General features: G+C 49.1%; 1 protein-coding gene across 15 annotated transcripts in view; it reads right to left on the reverse strand.

The window, feature by feature from the left end:
• TMEM229B (transmembrane protein 229B) overlaps positions 1 to 20,358 on the reverse strand; it is a 37,948-nt gene extending 17,590 nt beyond the window's left edge. For 8 of the 15 annotated variants that reach the window (XM_057730581.1, XM_057730573.1, XM_057730564.1 and 5 more), the window contains exon 1: positions 4,311 to 4,358. The gene's annotated coding sequence lies outside the window, so the exon portion shown is untranslated. Of the gene's footprint in view, positions 1 to 4,310; positions 4,410 to 19,979; positions 20,176 to 20,203 lie in introns of those variants that run through there. The other 7 variants (XM_057730569.1, XM_057730570.1, XM_057730565.1 and 4 more) reach the window with 7 other exon arrangements.
• Positions 20,359 to 20,841: the final 483 nt, after the last annotated feature.

Below are 20,841 nucleotides of genomic sequence, written 5' to 3' on the forward strand. Positions count from 1 at the left end.
AGCCAGCACATATTGTAATGTCTGATATCAGGCCACAGAGAAGGGGAAAGGCCTGGTAGGAGACAGAAAGAAACTAGATTGCTGGAGGGCGAGTCTTAAACTTCTCTAAGGAGCTAGCATTGGGGCATAGATCAGAAAGACGCAAAGAAGCTTTGCAAAGAGCTTTGGGAAAAGCATTCCAGGCAAAGGGAACAGTAAGTGAAACAAGCTAAACAAGTTTGAGAAACAGCCAGGCCAGAGAAGCTAAAGTTTGTGTAATTAGGGGTCGGACATTCCCTGCCCCTATTGTCAGAGTCATCTGGTGATCCATACAAGGCCAACTAGGTCAGGGCAAAGCGCCCAGTCACCGAGTACATGTAGCCAGTCAGCTGAAGACCCTTCTTGCAGGCAGGGGCTGGGAATCGTGGAGTCCTCATCAGCTGTTGCTTGGCAATTTTATTAACCTATGAAGGGAAGGTGAAGTCCTTTGACTCATGGCCTGCAATTTCCATCTGTTTCTGATCAAAAGAATTTAAGTAGCTTTACCAGGTCCTCTCTAGCCTGGGTGTTTCACCTTAACAAGAAAGTAAATATTCCTTTTTACTCCAGCTAGTTTGTTGGAGTTTCTGTCACTTGGTATCAAGAAAATTCTGACTAGCACAGGCGACTTTCCCTCCTCTGGAACGTACCTAGCTGGCACGAGAATCACGTATCTGAGAACCACCTACCCATCTCTGCTGCTGTGAAAAGCAGTGATGCTGCCCCTTGCAGACAGTAAGGGGCAGAGCTGCAAACAAGCAGGTCAGGTGCCTGGCGTGGTGGGGGAATGTCAGCAGGATGGCTGTAGCTCAGGGGGCTCCAAATCACCCTCCCTTCTGGCCACGGACTTCTTCATTTCCCCTTGACTCACCTGGCCCTTGCCAGCCACTGGCACACCTTGACTTCTACAAACAGGACATGTGAAAACTAGTAGCCTAGAGATGAGGCCCAAGCCAAGTGCACAAACAGATATTTTTCTGAAAACTGCAGAACTTCACTACCCACTTCGATAGCCGCTAGCTACATGTGGCTATTTAAAATTTGACCTTAAAAATGAATAAAATAAACATTTCAGTTCCTTCGTCTCACTAGCCACATTTCAAGTGCGTAATAGCTACATGTGGCAAGTGCCTACCATGCTGGACAGTGCAGATGTAGAACATTTCCACCATCACAGAAAGTTCCACTGGACTTTGCTCTAGAACTTACCAAGGGTAGCCAGAAGGCTGCCACACACACAGACCTGAAGCGGAGCTTCACTTCCTTGCTCTTGGAAATCCTCTTTTTTAAATTTTTGAACAGACATTCCTGCTTTCCTTCTCTCCCTCAGGCTCAGGCCTAGTTCACCAAGGCTGCCATTGTGAGGTGGGGGAGGATGAACCCTTATTCCAAGAAAGTCACTGTCTACTGTCTGAAGAGTGACTTTTATCCAAGAGGCCAGGAGAAGGCTCTTGCCATTGGTGAAATGAAGCCAGCCTCTGTGTCTCTGGCTATAACTCAGTGTAGGGGGTGTTGCTTGGAGTGTTTAAAAAACTCCAAACCATTTATTGAGTACCCTCTACGTGCCAGGCAGGTGTCACATAGGTTATCTCATGAGTCCCCTCCACGAGCCCAGGAAGCAGGCGTTAACTCCGATTGACTCAGGAGGCAAGGGAAGCCCAGAGGTTAAATGACAGCTAGGAAATGGGAGGGCCACGGGTTTTATCAGCACTTTCCCCCCCACACCATTCATGAGAGATGCAGATGTGCAGACAGGAATTAGGGGACTTAATTTATCTATGGCAATGGGCTACCTAGAGCTGCCCCTTTGCTCTCATGGCAGGCAATCTCAAGTGAGCTGCCTACTCAAGCCCACCCAGGGGCTTGGGAGAGCTGCCTTCCAAGGGTCTGCCCACGGAGGCCCGGTTATAGAGAGACACCACATTAGAACCAAAGGAAGGCCGCAGTATGGAAGATAACCCTGGAAGGGGGTAGAGGTCGGAATACAGGCATGTAGCATTGCTCCTGGGCAAAAAGGGAAGGCCATGATCAAATTTTTTGTTTTGGAAAACCATCTGGACCACGAGTTCCTTATCTTTGTATCCTTATGTCCTGGATAAAACTTGACGTACAGTAGGGAATCAAAATCCAAGAGCTGACTAGGGGGAAAAGCAGGGGACAAGTCCTCCAAGAGCGAGGGGCCTGGCCGAGAGGAGCCTGAAGGGCGGGAGCATTGAGGGGAACACCGAGAAATGAGCTGTTCTGGGGGAGCTGTGATGCTTGCTGTTTGCTCCATATATGACCCAACCTGACTGTCCCTTTCCTTTAAGTAACAGCCCAGAGGAAAGGCCAGCATACTCCAGGCTGGGCACTGACGGCAGCCAGACACTTCCACCGTGGGCCTCAGGCCCAGCAACCCTGGCCCCTCACTCAGCCTCTCGCCAGACAGCTCCATCTACTGTGAAAGCACCGAGCCTTGCAACACACTCAAATATGGCTCCAAACAGCACTTAGGCAAGAGTAATTAAAGGCAATGTTATCTCAGTCTGGCTCTCATTAGCCACGTAATTAGACTGCTGAAAATAATTAACATTCCTTTTGACAGAAGAAGCAGAGGACCCATTACATTCATTAGGACAGGCTTGAACCAGCCTGAGGAAGGCGGAGAAGAGAACTCATCACCTCCCAGGCCCGCACGGGGCAGAGTCGGCGTCCGGGAGTCCAGACCAGGTGGCGGGTCCTGCCCTGGGCCAGGCTCCTGGGTGAGCAGACACAGACGGCAGTGGGTGCTTTCATGCATGTATCACAGACAACAATAGCAGCCTCATGCAGGCTCCCGGAGAAAGAACTGGAAGGAAGTGTAGGACTACATCAAGATGGCAGGCCAGGGGCACATGCCTAAATCCCCCGAGGCCCTAGAAAATGACAGAAAAGGCATTTTCTAAGAAGAATAAATCCATTGCAGTACCAGAAAACAAGAAGGAGTTATATGGGCTCCCTGAAGATGGACGCGAATGAAAATAAACTGATAGAGAAACTATCACCCCCCAAAATAAAACCACGAAATAACATAATAATAACACTCATACAGCACATATATATGCCAGACACTGTTCTAAGGACATATTCTCTAATTTAACCTTCACAAAAATCCTTCGAGACAGAGACTGTTGTTTTCCCCATTTCACAAATAAGACCCAGGGTTACGCAGCTTTCCCAAGGGCACAGTGCCAGCCAGTGCCAGGGCTGGGATATGAGCCCCAGCCGCGTGGCTGAGGAGTCTACGTTCAGTCAGAGGAGGGGCTCCGGGGGCTCCACGTTGGAGTGAGCAGACCAGGGGCCCAGGAGAGGCCCTGAGGGGTTGGTCATGGGATTCGGAGCAGCCAGGCAGGCGGGCCCCTGCCCCACCTCTCCGCCCAGGCTCGTGCCGGGACATCAGGGAAGGGAGGCCAGGGGACACCTGGACAGCTCCTGCGTCCCCAGCAGGCACATCCCACCCTCCTGTCCACAACCGGGGGGCGGCTGGCTCTAGAGCATCCGGTTCACACAGAAGTGACTGAAAATCCTCAAATACAAAGAGAGAAACACAATCAAGACTCACCACACATTTGACAAAAACCAAAACTGCCCAAGAAGCACCAAATTAGAGAACAGCAGTTCTAGCTAGAAAACAAAATTAATAAAGTCAACAGAATGAAATGTTTTTTCAAAGTATGATTAACATCCTCTGAGGGATAAGAGGGGCTACTGAATCTCTGAACCCAAACAAAGCTGTTGCCAGAAGAATGTTAAAGATTTCAGAAATGAAGGAAATACACCATGGTTAACCGGTTATCTCTGGATGAAAGAACAGCGCGACTTCATTACAATTTTTCTTTATAGAGCTCTATTTTTCTAAACCTCCTATACCAAACATGCCTTACTTTTAGAACCAGAAAAGTTATTTTTTAAAATGCCTGGCACAAGGTAGGTGCTCAGTAAGGGGGTAGATCCTGCCCCCTGCACCCACTCTTGGCCCCATCCAGGCTGGTCCATAACTCACTGTCCCCCCGTCGCTCCATCCACACTCCCACCTCCAGGTCTCTGTGCACACTGTTCCCCTCCTGGAATGCCCTGATCGATCCCTGTTCACCCAGATTTGCCTGTCCTTTAATGCCCACTCAAAGATCACCCTTGTTAGTGAAAGGTCCCTGCACTGTACCTAAACCACTCCAATCCCTCCTCCCCCAAACTTCTAAGGGCACTTAATTCTCCAGGGTCATAGGACAGCTCTCCTTGGGCTGTCCTGTGGGGTCACAGTACTGACAACTTACGTGTCCTTTACCTTTCAGTGACCAAGTCTTATCGCCCCAACTCAATGGTAGTTTTCTTAAAGCCACCGAGAGGGAATTAGCTTTCTTTTTATACCCGCTGTGCCCAAATAAAGCTGAGACGCTTTCGCAAGAACATTGTGTCAGTTGAGTGAATGACGAATGAGCTTCTGTTTCTAGTGGGAGTAGGAAGAGGAAAACTATTATGGAAATGTGGTTACTCAACAGGGCTGGGCACAGCCCTGTTGAGGTCCTCCCATATGGGCGAGGCCCTCGAAAATGGATCACCTGGTCCCAGATAGCTCGACCTTCCATCCCTTGCCTGGTATCCAGAAATACCTACAAACCCAGGGTGGATGACTGGTAAATCTTGGGGCAGAATGTGGATAAGGAGTAAGACATTTATATCGTCTTAAGTTGTCTCCCCGCACATTGCTTATTAGTAGTGAGGAAAAATTAGTAAATACACAGTGAAGAAATCAGACACCTTGACCAAGTGATCCAATTTAACATCACACTTAAGGCGCAGATGGACATCCAGTGCCTCTAGATGTAACACACTGAAACAGATACAGCATCACGCATGTGTATGCTAGCCGGGAGTGTATAACTCAGAGTCTAAACGTGAGGCAACACCAGAAAAATCCAAAGGGAAGAACATCCTATTTTTTTTTAAAGGGAGAGGAGGAGGCTATATATTCTTCAAAAATGTCAATGTCATGCAAGACAAAGGCTGAGGAACTGTTCTGGATGAAAAGACTAAAGAGAGGTAACAACTAAATACAGTGCTGGATCCTGGACTGGAGAGGAAAAAAATGCTGTGAAGGATGTTATTAAGTCAATCAACAAAAATGCAATACAACCAGCAGATTAAAGTATCATATCAAAGTTTAATTTACTGAAAGTTCTATAAAATAATATCCTCATTCTTAGGAATCCACACTGAAATATCCAGAGAGAAAGGGCCATGATGTAGGCAATTTACTCTAAAAAGGTTCAGGAAAAAGAGGGAGAATGAGGGAACGAGAAAGAACATAAATGAAAAAGAAAATGAGGCAAAAACATTAAAAGATATTGAATCTGGATAAAGAGTACACACGTGTCCTGTATTATTCCGGCAACTTTTCTGTAAGTTTGAAATTACTTCCAAATAGAAAGTTTGGAGAGGGACTTCCCTGGTGGTCCAGTGGCTGGGACTTCATCTTCTACTGCAGGCGGTGCGGGTTCGATCCCTGGTCGGGGAGCTAAGATCCCACGTGCCCGAGGCCAAAATACCAAAACATAAAATGGAAGCAATATTGTAACAAATTCAATTAAGACTTTAAAATAAAAGTTTGGAGAAAAAAAAAAGAAACAACAAAGGGGTCCCTTCCATTAGATGAGGTGGGGTGAGGTGGAACAGACTGGAGGGCGAATCCAGGGGGGACAGTGGTCATCACATCCCTAGACGGGGCCCCCAAATTCCAGCCCTGTTAAAATGTCCCTCACAGACACATTTCCTCTCCAACGTGGCCTTCCCCTTTTCTCACTTCTCCACCTATTTACTCCTTCCTCTCCCAAGATCAGCAACCTTTCAGGAGGCCACCCTCTCAGTACCAGAGGACAGGATTAGTTAATCTTTTGGATCTATTCTCATATGTAGTTAACATTTTCTGGAGATGTTCTGACACCTGTTTTGTCCACAAGCCCATACGAACGAGTCAGGTTATATTTGTTAAGCCACAGCCTTCTGGGTGTTTCATGGTATTTCATTTCCCCAGCAAACTTGTGGTTAGTCCTATTCATGCTGCCTGACTTGAGGCCTTTAGACCATGTTCGTGCCTTCTGAGACCTCATGCAGGTTTTCTAGGGTAGATGCTCCGTTTCCCACGTGCCACCACCATCACCACCACCTAACTCCAAAGTAAGCACCCCCCTACCCCCCCAGGCACAGCCTCCCTCCCCGGGTACCATGTCTGTCACAGCTGGGTGTAGCCACTTTAAATAACGCACCTCTTTAAATAAGAGGCAGCTGAGGGAGTCTCAACGCAGCCTCACTGCAGGAAACGGAGTCAAGCAAACCATCATACTGTACAACTTCATTTATTTATTAATTCAGAAATTCTTATATGCATCTTCTATGTACAGACTACTCAGTGCTAGGTGGGTTGGAGTATGAAAGCTGAAGCACAACAGTGGGGCTGGTTGTTTTTAGAACATTGGAAATATAAAATCTTGGAAATTCTACCCTAACATCAGATATCAGAAGCTTAAGAATAATAAGAACTTCCATTGTGACAGTGCCTGTTACTTAAGTGAACTTACTTCAAGTTCATCTCATTACTCATGCATTCATTCACACCACACATTCCTTAAACAATTACTCAGTATCTATGTCACGCCACCAGGTACACACAAAGACCCAAGAGGCAAAGACGCACGCCCAGGCCACAGGCAGCCAACGTTCTAAGTGCTCCTGGATCCCCCGACTGGACCACTAGACACATGCTCAGGACACCAGCCACGAAGGGGCACCAGAGGAAGTTATTTTAAAGAAGAGAAAATAAGTGAGAATCAGAAAGAAGCTACTGTGCCTTCAGTGCACAAATAAATTTTGTTGTTTCTAAATACGTGATTTTATATTATAATTTAGAATTATATTAATTTATTTTTAATTACCTAGGCTGTCAGTGCTAAGAGCCTCTAAAAATCTTAATCCAGCCAAACAGTAAGTAGAGGTCGCAATCCTAAATGCCAACAAAGGTCAAGCAACCAACTCAAATTATCGAAGACTCCAGAGCTATTAAGAAAGCAGGACTGACAAGACTCAGTGAGAGATTTATTGGAGGAGGGGTGGGGAAAGAGGAGAAAGAGAGGGAGAGAGAGGGTGTGAGAGAGGGAGAGAGAGGGTGTGAGAGAGGGAGAGAGAGGGTATAAGAGAGAGAGAGAGCGGAACTCATACTTCTGACTTGGGCAATGGCAAAGTCATTCCCTGAGAGAACAGAGTGCAGGCAAAGGTGTGCATCAGAGGGGACCCACAATGAACTGCATTTCAGATGCTCTAAGTTTGAGATGCCCACAGGACCCTAGGCTGGAGGCAGGTCTGGGACCCCCGCTGGATGGAGCAACAGAGAGGAGGAGCCTGCTGGGGAGAAGGTGCGAGGGGTGACATCCCAGGCTGGCTGTGAAGCTCGCTGTGAAGGGGCTCGCTGTGAAGCGGCCTGTGGAAGGGTCAGGGAGGAAGGAGGACACCAGGAAGGGGCCCCACCTGCGAAGTGGGGGCAGGAGAATGCCAGGGGTCACAGTCAGCTGCAGAGGTAAGCCAGACAGGGACAGAGGAGATTTAGCAGAAAGAAGTCCCTGGGGACCATTCAAGAAGAAGGTGTGACTGCAAAGGGAGGTGACTGAGAGAGTGTTGACAGATGACCCTAAGAAATTTGCTTGTGAAAGAAAGGAGAGAGAAAAGCTGCTGCAGATGTAGACATGGGGGCAGGGGGAGGTGTCCCTCCTCCCTTCCTCCTTCCTTCTTTCCCAGATAAGAGAGACCTAAGGATGTGTAAATGCCGAGAACAAAACCACAGTGAGGGAGAGCGTGCGGCCAGCTGTGAGGCACACATGATGCTCTGGGCTGTCCTGAGGTCGTGGAGGGGGCACAGGGAGCCACAGTCCCAAAGGCCACGGACACGTACTTGTCAGTGGGGACCAGGAATGCCGGACGCCCTGCAGTTCCCACAACAACCCACAAAGGGCCCTCCCACAGAACTTTGGAACATTCCACTGGGCATTCACAGAGGTGAAAAGCCTGTTTATAATTATCGGCATCTAGAACCAAACTACCTTTCTGAAATAAACACAGAGGATTTTTGCATGGTTTTAACATATACTGAAATGTCCAGGAATGCCACTGGGATGCAAATTGAGGGGATACTGTCCTTTATGTTTGGAACTTTACCGAGAGTGGTTCACGATCGGGGAAAATCACGTCAACCTCAGCGGCATCTCTCCTGGTATTTGAGTCACCCACACAACACACCTGTATCTTGTGGGTATTTGTAGCTGTTACATTCTCAGTGATTCTATGTACAGGTTCAAGCATCTGATTCCCTCCTTCTGTTTTATGTGTCATCGTGCCCAAGCAATTACATATTGGAATATGTGATATTGTACTATAATTAACTTTTCCTTTATTTCTCTTTCACAATACAGTTTAGGCGTATTGATTTTTTTTTTAATTTATGTATACAGGTATGTCATATTATCTATGAGTTTTATTCAGGGTGGTTAGGAGGCATTACAAATAATTGTTCTAATAAAAAGGGACACCATCCCAGATTGTGGGATGCCAGGGAAACTGCGGTGCTGAGGGAAATGGAGGGGTGAGTAGATTCAAGGTGACTTCACATGATCAATCCCACAGAGCAAATTCAACAGTCTTTTACAGATATTGACATGAAGTTCCTGAATGATGGCTACACGACATGGCCAACCCATGGGCTTAAGACAACTATTCAATTGGGGACCTTTGGGAAATTTTATCTCCATTATTAATTTAAATTATACTGTACCTCAGCATTTTCCAGCATGTAACAACAATAGGTAGAAGATCACATGTCATCTGCAGGGCCCAGGGAAATGACAAATGGTTGAATGTCTGGAGGCAGAGGTGTGTTTAGAAGAAGTCAAAGAGTTAGTTGCCAGGCTTGGTCTGGCGAATATCTTCTTAATGGATGAGAAGATGAGGAACAGTATATAAGAGGATGCTTAAGGATGTGTATGGAAATGCTATATCACGAGGAATCACGGACAGGAATAGGGTTAGAGAAATGATCTCGGAGGACCTCCAATAGGTTAAAAAGGCAGGCCAGAAATACTTAGGGCTCAGAATCTGAGAGGGCCTGGTTATTTAATGGTAGGGGAAAGCTGGCCCAAATTCCCATAGGTGTGCCCATCACTGCCAAATAGGGACGAAGGGTTAAAGAAAAAGTGTCCTTCAACCAAGAGGGGATGCTAGCTAACTGATTCATGTGTCCTCCCCATCTGAGGACACCTGGGGACTGGGAAAAAAGGAAGGGCACAGACTTGGCTAAGATGCTAATGGAAGGCCTGGAAACAGGGCTTTCTGAGCTTGGCTCTTCCACTAACCCTCACAACTCTATTACCTCTCCTCTTGGTTTCCTCATCAAAAAAATGAAGAAAACACAATAGAACACTTTAGAGTCCACCACTGTACATTTTTCTCTTGTTTTCATGTTCTTCCAGGAGCATTTGTATATATATTTTTAATTTTAAGATGTCAGGTTGAAGCAGCTGTAGGGATTAACAAACAGATTGACTCTCCAATGAGTTACTCATGCCTTCCCAGAAGCAAGCAGAGGAACCTGGCTCACTTGGGCTCTGAAGAAACATCCAGATGTAGGACCTGCAACCAGGAACCAGTTTACAAGTCTCTCTGTAGAGCTGACCCAGCCAAGGGGTCAACAGGGCCCTTCCCCCTCACCCCACCCCCCTCCCAGGATTAAAATGAAGTGCACGCACCCAGCAGGCACTCCCATCCTGAGGACACACCAGTTCCTCATTGAGATGCCACAGCAGCAACAGGAAACCTTCTTGGTTTAGGAGTCAAGCAGGGCTGGGACTAGGGTGAGGCAAGAGTGACACTTGCCTCGGGCACAAAACCTAAGGAGGTGCCAAGAAAAACTTACTAATCAAGATAAACGATACCATAATGCAATATTTTTAAAAAACAAATTGGTAAACCAAGGCATGGGCTATTGTACTGGAACCAGGGCCAAGATTAGGACAAGGCCACATGTGAGGATCTGTGATGTTAGCATAGTCCCGCATCCCAAGGACCTACCCACCCCTTACTGCCAATAGCATCTCTGGAGAAATACCGCACAGAACCACAATCTCTGGTCCCAAACCCTTGGCATTCAGAATTGTTTAGCTTTTTTAAAAAGGTAATGTTGAACTCATCCAGGAGATTACATAATCCCCACAGCAGGTTCTGGAGGCAGCACCCCCAAACACATGAACATTTCTGCAGCCAGGTCTATGAACATTCACACTCCGCTGAGTCAAGAGACCGCCAGTGGCCTCATGTTCATCCTGGTCAGGCTTTGCCATCACACAAATTAAAGAAAAGCTTTTTGGTTTTAGAATGTTTTGGATTTTGAAACTGCAGATAAAGGAGTGTGGACCTGAATAGCATTACTTTAGGTCTCTTAAAAAAGGCAGCAGATTGGACCCAAAACTTTTGTTATAAACTTGTACAGAAAAGAGAACTGCAAATGTTCTCAGTAGTGGACCCAGAGGAAGGCGATTTCTAAAAGTTGGTCAAGCCCAGAGCAGACTTACAGTATTTCCCACCAGCCAACCAATGGACGTTGTTAAATACTGTCTGTGTGTAAAAGCTTATACAGTGTCCTGGGTTGTACTCAGACATGCTAGACACAGGTCCAGCCCTCAAAAGCTGAAAAGTTAGAAGAGACAGGAAGATAACCTTAAATCATTGAATACTGAAAACTGAAAGAAGCTAACCCACACACACATTTTAAAAGTAATGAAACCGGGACTTCCTAGGTGGCACAGTGGTTAAGAATCCGACTGTCAATACAGGGGACACGTGTTCAAGCCCTGCTCGGGGAAGATTCCACATGCCACGGAGCAACTAAGCCCGTGTGCCACAACTATTGAGCCTGTGTGCCGCAACTACTGAAGCCCACGCGCCTAGAGCCTGTGCTCCACAACAAGAGAAGCCACTACAATGAGGAGCCTGTGCAACACAATGAAGAGTAGCCCCAGCTCTCAGCAACTAGAGAAAGCCCATGTGCAGCAACAAACACCCAACGCAGCCAATAAATAAATAAAATTAATTAATTAATTAAAAACAAACAAAATAAATAAATAAAAGTAATGAAACCAAAGTTCAGAGAGGTGGAAGGCATTGCACAAGTTAGCAACAGGAAGTGAGAGCTATGGAGAGATTAAACTCTGGGTGTGTTAATTGCCCTTCACTGCTCTCTGCATAAAAGCACATAATAATTGCCAATTTAGTGAGGAAATGAAGAGCTGCAAAAGATCCCGGCTGAAGTGGTTTTGCTCAAATACACCTTTGCAGCAAAGATGCGTTTTGACTTTTAAAAGGACTGTAATTTGAGGAGGCAGCAAAGCAGGTGAGGGACTTCCTGGCGGGGAAATCATGAGGTATGGGGGTGGGGCGGGGGGTATGTGGCAGGTGAGTTGGGCATGTGGATTAGGCTCTGGTGAAAGGCACAGGAGTTGTTGGAAAAGCAGGTAAAGGCAATGCATAGAGAGCTTAAATGCCAGTGTGAAGAACCTGCGACTATGTCCTAAGGCAGCATTTCCCAATCATTTGAGTTCTGCCTTCATGGCTTACAGCTGCCCACTACCCTTGTAGGAAGAGGCAGAGTACAGCGATTTAAACGAGCCCACTGTGGGGTCAGATTCTTTCCATCTGAAACCGGACTCTGATGCCAACTGTGTGACCTTGGACAAGCTGCTTAACCTCTCTTTGCCTCAGTTTACTCATCTGTAAAATAGAAATAATACAAGTATCTCCCTTGTAAGAGTTACATGAAGGAGTGTTTACTGTCCTGAAAACAGTACTCGGCGTTCATTGTAAGTATCCGATAAATATTAGTTGTTAACCTAAGTTAAATTTGTAGTTATATATGCACAAGGCTACAGCCTTGTCCTAGGCAATAATATCCATGAAATCCTGGTCTTCTTGTGACAGTCATGGTTTTGATGATACACGTGTAACAAGATGTTCCATCAAGTCTTAACTAATGGGACTTCCCTGGTGGCACAGTGGTTAAGAATCCACCTGCCAATGCAGGGGACACGGGTTTGAGCCCTGGTCCGGGAAGATCCCACATGCCACAGAGCAACTAAGTCCACGCGCCTCCCCCCCCACCAAAAAAAAGTCTTAACTAAGGCACTGAATACAACAGGTTATATGCACCCAAGCTGGTGAGAGGGGCTCCAACAGAGCCACCCAGGAAATCTGATCTCTAACCCTGCAACTGAGAGGACAGGGTGGACTGGCATCTAACTATACCTGAGACACGCAAGGTGTGAGAGGCAAGCTGGCCATCTGCTGTGGGCGGAGCCAAGGGAAGCAGCTGAGCCGGAGGATGGGCCTGCGTTCCCAGGTTCACTGCACTAGAGGATGTGCAGTTGTTTCCTCGGGCTAATGCAAAAGATGGTTGGCATGAGATCAGAGCAGGTCTTGTCCAACAGGGCCACTCGGACAGACGGAAGGACCTTAGCCAAAAGAGGCTGGAGGTGAATCGCTGGATTTTAGGGGCTGAGGAAAGAACAGTGATCTAAAATAGAGGATAATTTGCTCTTTTCAAGACAACTGGAAGTAAATGGTCCTAGCAATTGTGGGGGAAGAGTCTCTGAGAAACCCATGAATGTGGCCACAAGAAGAGACTCAGCATTAAGTACCTGCCAAGCCGAGGATGCTGGAAGCTGGCAGACAACAGTGCTGGCCAAGCAAGCCCTTTCCTGTCCCTCCCAGCCCAGTGACAAAGGACTGGATGTATTAGGCACTGAATTGAGACGGTTTGTGACTTAAAGTGACCACAGAACCTTCTACTGCCTAAGAATGACCTGGAAAGTTATGGGGCCTGATTGAGTTTTCCTCCCAGGACAAGGAAACAACTAATCCCACTGAATCAACATAAAAGGACAGTGGGAGACAAAATTAAGTCACATTATGAGTACATCCCAATGAGTCATTTCTTTACACTCATTAGAAACATAGCTATTAAAATGAAACGTCTGTCCCTGTACCAACTAAAATCACTTCTCAATATTCCCAGTGGTATGGTAACCACCATTAGAAATCACTGCTATAGGGCAATAAGGAACTCAGGAAAAAAGCAAGGCAGACAGGGACAGAAAAGAGTGGGTGGGTTCAATGGTAACCGATTTGCTCCCCAACCTGGAATGTGATGAAATTAAAACAGAAGACACACCAATGGAGAGCAGAATCCTTGGACAAATGGCTTGTTCAAAGGGAAACGGAGGCAGTCCAATTTCATGAACAGAAATGCTGTGATGTCCTGAGTTTTAAGCTGAGCTTATAGTATGATCTTGCTCTTTTAGGTCAAGCTAGGGCAGCAGAGGGAGATACGGTCTTATTGACTCTGAGTCACTCGGAAAGCACTGGCCAAAGTCCCCAGGTCCTGAAGCTATGGAAGGATCCTGGGCAGAACCAGGCCCTGGTATCTGCCAAATCTAAGTGCAGGCTATAAGACATACACCAATGCATACTTGCTGCCTTCACATGGGGAGAGTAGGAGGTTGGTGGCGGGGGGGGGTTGGGGGGTGGGGGCGTGAAGTTTAAGTTTTAAGACAAGATACAAGGGTGCATCATCTCCTAAAGCATAAGGGTGAACAGGTGGCACCTCTCAGCTGCCCCATTTAAACAAAGGAGGAATGATCCAACCTAGTCTCCCTTCCCCAGAAGGGACTTGTTCCAGCTGTGACTTAGTCCCCTAACTTCCCACTTGGCTTATTTCTCCTTCAACCCCACCTCTGCTCTCGCAGCTGTGACTTCCTGCAACTCCAGACCAGCTGAGTTATCATCTGAGAAAGAACCAAACTATCCAGATTCTACTAGAGGATCCAAGCATGATTGCTGGAGGACATGTTAGAGAACACCTCTTCCAACATTCCTATTTTATAGACAAGGAAACGAACTCATGTCACATTCCCAGAGTCACCGAGCTGAGACAAGAACCAAAGTCTCCTGACCCCAGCACAACGCTCCACTATACACCGTCATGCTAACTCTCAAAGGAGGTCAGCTCCCCTCCCGCAGGCCACCACCTCAATCTTCACTCCTCTTCCACAAACACCTCAAAATGGTAGAAAAGTCCCAGAGATAACTTTCTTGGAACAAATGAGGGTGAAAGAGATGAGGACCATCTCAATGAACTAGCTGGTCACCTTTGGATGGAGTTATCAGAGGCCACAAATACTTTCTCAGAAGAACAGGATGGTCCAATGCTTGCTGTATTGTACAGAGTATTCCTGCAACCCAGAGTCATAATCAGGGTCTCCACAGCTGGACTAGAATGATGGGCAGGGGGAGGCTCAGAAACTAGGTTGGAGGATGAGGCCTGGAGTTAAGAATCTGCAAAGATAAACTACTATGGGGCTTCCCTGGTGGCGCAGTGGTTCGACCCCTGGTCTGGGAAGATTCCACATGCCACAGAGCAACTAAGCCCATGTGCCACAACTACTAAGCCTGTGATCTAGAGCCCGCGAGCCACAACTACTGAGCCCATGTGCCACAAATACTGAAGCCTGCGCACCTGGACCCTGTGCTCTGCAACAAGAGAAGCCACTGCAATGAGAAGCCCACACACCACAACGAAGAGTAGCCCCCACTCACCGCAACTAGAGAAAGCCCGTGCACAGCAACAAAGACCCAACGCAGCCAATAAAGAAATAAATAAATAAGTAAAATATTTTTTTAGGGTGACAGAAGGAAAAATGCTGCCCAGAGAGCCTATTAAGCAAGAGAAAAATTTGGCATGCAAATGAAATGGGGTTTATGAGATATATTCCTATGCCAAGCAGAATGTCTGGTCCTCTTATAGGAACTCCCAGGCCATCTGGTCTGCTTCCTCGATGCAGGGTACTGACCTCTCTCTTCCCGAACACTCATCAGGATATGGTTTTTCAAAGGAGAATCTCAATCTCCATCTCTTTTCAACTAGCTGTGTTTAATCCATACCAGCTCTCCTTCCTATATTTTAACTAACACTACCTCCACTTTACCTTGTCCCCAACATTTGTCCCACCAGGTGATCTAAGGCTGTAGAACACAACAGAATCAGACAGATCGCAGTTCAAATCCCAAGTCGGACTCTTGCTAGCTGTGTGACATGTGCAGTGACTCTATCCTTTATCAAGTGGTTGGCCCAATGCTTGGCACATAGTAAGTATTCAATAAACAATGGCTGTCGTTGTTGTTATTATTGCTGTGTTCACTGAAGCCAGCTGAAGCTCCATGTGTGGAATTAAATCTCAGAGCGCTGAAATGGGCTGTCCAAGGTCACACAAGTGAGTCAAGGAAGGATCCCAGATTTCCTAACCCCGGAAGCCTTTGCCAACCATCAGTTCCTACACAAACAACATCATTGCTCAACAACCTAGAAATCTAAGTACCACAGCCTAGAATATCCAAGGACCACAGCTGATGATCTAATAGGTACTCACTATGTGCTGGAAACTGGGCAGGCTATATGAAAGCTTTAAGGCATCTACAGATCAGCATAGGAAGGTCATCTCCTTGTCTGTGGCAGGCAAAAACACGATGACAAAACAGAAGTCTGGAGCCACTGCTTATGTTGCCCAGTGGTCACAATATTTCTCGACCATATTTGTTTGCAGAGGGTAGATGAAAAGAAAGCACGACCAATGCCTGGATGCCTCATTCCTGACTTTAGAAATGCTCTTTCGATCGGGAATGAGAGGGAGGGGGCGGTCCTAGGGACTGGAGACTAAATGGGGTCTGGCCAAGGACAGCTATGAAAAAGAAGACGGGGGTTGGCCGTGGGCTAAAAATAGGTCCCCACCATTGCTCCAAAGAACTGCAGCTATTTTCTGCAAGGTGGGCTTCTTGCTGCACCAGGACCTGTCCCTCCACTGACTGTGCAAGCGATGAAACCAGAGGGCCCCAGGAAGCACATTTTATCTTGAAGCATGAATCACCACCTCAGAACTCCAGAAAAGAATCCTCTCTTTGTGGCCCTTCAATCTCCTTCTTGGCTGGCAGCCCTAGCTCGGGGCTGGGGTCAAGGCCTTAGGAAAACTTAGGGTAAGTGACCTTTCTGATTAAAACAGACCATTCCAGAAACTCATGTGACAGGAGTGCCTCTTAAAAACTGAAAGGAAACAATGAATGAATGAACCAGCTAGAAGAATGAACCAGCCTTCGTCGTTCAAGTCCAACCGCGACAGCAGGCAGAAAGGCTAATCCAATGTGTCCTGAATTCAGGGCTTCTGAATGGAAAGGAATGGCAGAAAGAGCCCTCTCCCACTATGCCCCCCGACCTATTAGATCTCCCTATGGCAAGTCAGGATTTGACAATGCAAGTCTTACTTTTTTTAACTGCCATGCTTCTAGAAGGTGGAACAGCAGAAAGAAGCAGTCTCAGGACCCAAGTCCTGCCCACGTAGACTGTTTGCCCTAATTCCAAGGATGCTGTCCCTTCTACCATACCACCCTGGGAGCCAAGAGCCTTGAAAGGATATCAACTCCCTGCTGGGGAGCAAGCAGAGTAAAGGACGATGCGAGCTGGGTGTTCAGAAACGGGAATGGGCAATGACTCTGGTTACTCCTCAAGTTGCCAGACTTGACTGTGACCGACCCAAAAGGCAGAAGCACCAACATCAGCAAAGAGTGGAAAGTTACCTTTCGGAACCATCCTCCGAGGAAGCAGGGGGCCAATATCACTCACTCTGTGACATCATCGACCCACGCCAAATCTATCCATAAAGGAACTGATGTTAAACTGAACACTGAGGACAGCCTTAGGGCGAAGGCGAGCAGGAGTCCACACCTGCAGGATGGATGAGCAAAGCGAAGGGAGCAGACTCTCCTTTTTACCTGGGAATGGGATAGAGAATGGGATGGATTCCTTACCCAGCCTCAGTTCTGTCTATGGCTGTGAGGTGCAGGGGTGAAAATCCCTTCCTTTTCCTTGCATCACAAGAGCATGGCACATCCCACAGCTCAAAGTCTGAGGCAAATGCACATTGGAAATCAAACCCGTGGGTACCTAAATTCTATCAGTGCATCTTTATCTCATAACGAAGAAGTGTAACCAGCGGATCTCCTCTGGTACTTGATTCTAAACACCCTTAAATCCCAGGAAAGGCAAACTTCCCCAACACAGACATTCACACACACCACAGCCAGTGTGCTAACTCTCAGTGTGACTCAGTTTCCCTCCATGGAAGCCATAGTCAAAAGTGCCACCTCCTAGCCCTTCCCCAGAAATCAGCTTGGACTTTACTTTTCAAATACAAAGCCTCTGATTTCTGAGAAGTGGTGGTGGAGGAAGGAGACCTGGCCAGTAAGGCTGAGTTTCTTCCTGCTCAGAGCATCAGGATCCCTTCCGATGTTTCCTCCTTAGCCAGGTGTTGCCACAAAGGGAGCTGAGAGTGTGCCAAGTCAGAAATTAGCCACACCTTAAAAGGAATGTTCCTGAAATTAAAAAACCACAAAACAAAACAAAACAAGAAACAAACCCAAACCACCTTGTCTGTAAATTGGGGGTGGGGGAGGGGGGCAGAGGAACGTAAAGAGTAAAACTGGAAAACAGGCTGCACCAGGCTTAGATTTCCCTTCCCTCAAGGACAGCCAGATCTGATACGGCCGCTGATAAGGCCAAGCGGCTTCACTTTACTGCCCTCACCCAGGTCTCAGTTTATAACACAGCGTCTCCAACATCATCAGAGACCCTTCTGAGAGCTTGGAGGGTGACTGTCACTGACATCTAGGCTGGACACCATCTACCAGAAAAAATCCTAAGAGGACGGAACTCGAGGCATCTGGAGAGCAGAGGCAGACCGAAAAACACTTGCTGCCCACAAGTATCTTTCTGATTAAAAACTTCACTTTTAAAACCAACACTGAGCTTTCCTTATCACAAGTGCTGTAATGTAGCCCTTTCCTGCAAAATGACACCTTTCCCTTTAGAAACAATATGTGAATCTGATACAAGTGAAATAAACACAGTATAAAGCTCCCTAACTCTAACGTCTTTCATTCAAGAATCCAAGACACTTAAGTCACTGTATAAATGTAAAAATTCACACCTCATCACTTTAAAAGGGGGAGTGGGAGGGAGTATCATTTCCCCATCTTATGGTCAGTACACTGAGGAACAGTCCATGGAAAAGCCCTTCTCTCACCACTGGAGGTGGGGAGGTCAGGCCTCTATATCATTATCCTCAGCCCAGAATAGCCTGGGATAAACACAAAGGAGAACTAAGCCATAGTCAATCCTGCCCATTTAGAGGGGAAAGGGACCTAGAAGTGGGGCTGGTGGTGCTCTGTGGTTTAGCACCTGCATCTGACTTCAGCCACAAGTTCCAGGGCCATACAGAGCTATAGCTCAGGGGACTTCATTTTTTCCTGCTATCCTTTACTGCTCCCTCCCTCCTGTACCCTTAAGTAACCAAAGTCAACACTGAATCAGTCTGTTATTTCCCTCCAAGGACGGAGATAAACCAGTCGGCCCAGTCTCTACTGTCTCCCCAGTTACTCAACTCTGTCTCCAAACATAAAACCTTGGGGAGAAGGGCCAAGACTCATCTCAGTCCACCCCTCCATGCCTCTAGGGCAAGGTGTCCTGGCCAGCCCATCCCTGGCCCAACCACTCACAGCATTAGTTCATTCACAGGAGCAGACAGGAGAATCACCCAGAAGTCCAGCCCTCACCCCTACCCCCGCACCCAGTGCCTTCTGTCTCCACAGACAAGCAGATGCAGCTCTGCCTTGCAACCAGGGGGAAAACTTGACTCTCAAAGGGCTGTCCTTTCTAAGAGGAAGAAAGGCAGTGGGCAGAGGTCACAGGATGGAAGTGGGTGGTCACATGCAAGCCGGCTCACAGCTGGGGGCACCCTGTTCTTGAGGACACAAGGTCGGGGACTAGGGACCTGAAAACTGGTCCGTTTGTTTTCTAGAGAGAAAGACACTGTATGCCCTCCCCCCCCCCCCACCCCGGGAAGGCTATTCAGCCCTTCCCTTGACCCCTCTTCCTGGGTACAGCAAAGAGAAAAACCCAGGCCTTCTGATGACCCAATCTGAAGACCAGAATAACAGCTCATTTGTTACTGGGTGCTGAGAACTCAGGAGAATTGGTGAACAGAGCCCCCAAGGTTACACTGGCACAGCCCCCCAGGGTCCTGTTCCTTTCCTCCTGAGAGGGTTCCAAGTGGCATCAGAACAACCTGCCACCCTAAGCTGTGTACCTGAGGCAACCAAACAAACATACCCCCAAGGAAACTGTGGAGAAAGAGGGAGACATAGTCCAGGGAAGGGAGGGAAGGGGATCAGTTTCTGACTGGGCATAGAAAGAGGGAAAGGAAGACACCTGGGAAAGAGGCCAGTATCTCCTTCCCCTTTCTGTAATGGTCCCCATCCCAGCCCCGCATTTCCCACAGAGGACCGGAGATCAGGTTGGGCAGATGGAGAGCTGGCAGCCAGGGGGCCGGGCTGGGCCCCAGGGCACGGACCCGGGAAGGGGAGGACGCCTAGGTGTGCAGTCCACCATCACCTCGTTTCTCCACGCACCCTGGAGAGAGGGTTCATCTTGGCACGGTTCCCTCCCCTTCAGAAAAGTCCTCAGCCTCAAACTCAGGAGGGTCCGTGGTTCCCACTCCCAAGCCTCTCTAGCTTCCACCCAGAATGACCCGCGCCCCCTCCGCCCTCCCGAGGCAGCCTCCGGGATGCTCTTCGCCCGGAGGAAGAGGAGATGTCAACCTTCCGCTGCCGGAGATCCCCGGCTGACCCCTTGCCCTCGCATCTCCCCGATGCCCCCTTTGTTTTAGGCGGTGAAAGTTGCCAACGTGCACCCCCTTCCCCAACACGCCCCCCTGTGCGCCCATCCCCCGCAGGGAATCCAAGCCCGGGCGCACCATCTCATCCGCATCTCGCTCTCCAGCCGGGGCACCGCTTCGAAACCGAAAGCAAAAAGGAAGTGGGATCCGGCAGCGCCCCCAGCCCGGTCGCCCGGTCGCACGCAGGGTCTTCCCCATCACCGCACCGTCGCCCGCGCCCCCCGCACTCGGCGCGGCCGGCCCCGCGCGGCCACCTCTCCCGGCGGCGGAAAGGCCTCTCTGCGGGCATCGGGGGCACCTACCGGTGCGGGGCCGGAGCCGCGAGCAGGGGCAGGGCAGGGCAGGGCAGGGCCGGCCGCCCGGCGGGCGCAGGTGCGGCCAGGAGCGCCGTCTCCCCGGCGCGCTCCCGCTGCTCCTCCCGCGCCGGGACCCGGGGCGCTCGCCTGCGCCGCGTCTCCCCGCCCCCACGCCCGGCGCTCGGGCTCCCCCCGCGCCGAGGTGCCGGCCGTGCCTCCCCCAGGCCGCCGGCCCTCCCGCGCCGCGCCTAGTCCCGCACGGTGTGTCGACGCCCGCCGCGGCGGCGCGGGGGTCGGGGGCCTGCGGCCGCCGCTGCCCGGGCCGAACGGAGCCCCCGGCGGCGGCGGCGGCACTCACCCATAGTACGGATGCGGTGCAAACTGCACATGCTCGCGTCTGACAGGCGCTCTGCCTCCGGCCCCGCTTAACTCCTTGCTCGCCTGCTCATCCGCCCGCCCGCCCGCCGGGTGCCCTGCCCGCCGACCCCACCGCTTCCCACCGCCGGGGGCCGGCCGCGCCCCGGGCGCCTGGAAGCGCGCCCTCGGTCGGGGCCGCGGCGCGGGTGGCTGCAGTGCAGAGCTCCTCAGCCCTCCCGGCCCCTGCCACCCCGCCTGCGCTCGAGGTGTCTGCAGGAGCCCCGAGG

Source organism: Hippopotamus amphibius, chromosome 4 (genome assembly GCF_030028045.1).
Source record: "Hippopotamus amphibius kiboko isolate mHipAmp2 chromosome 4, mHipAmp2.hap2, whole genome shotgun sequence".
Classification (NCBI taxonomy): Eukaryota; Metazoa; Chordata; class Mammalia; order Artiodactyla; family Hippopotamidae; genus Hippopotamus; species Hippopotamus amphibius.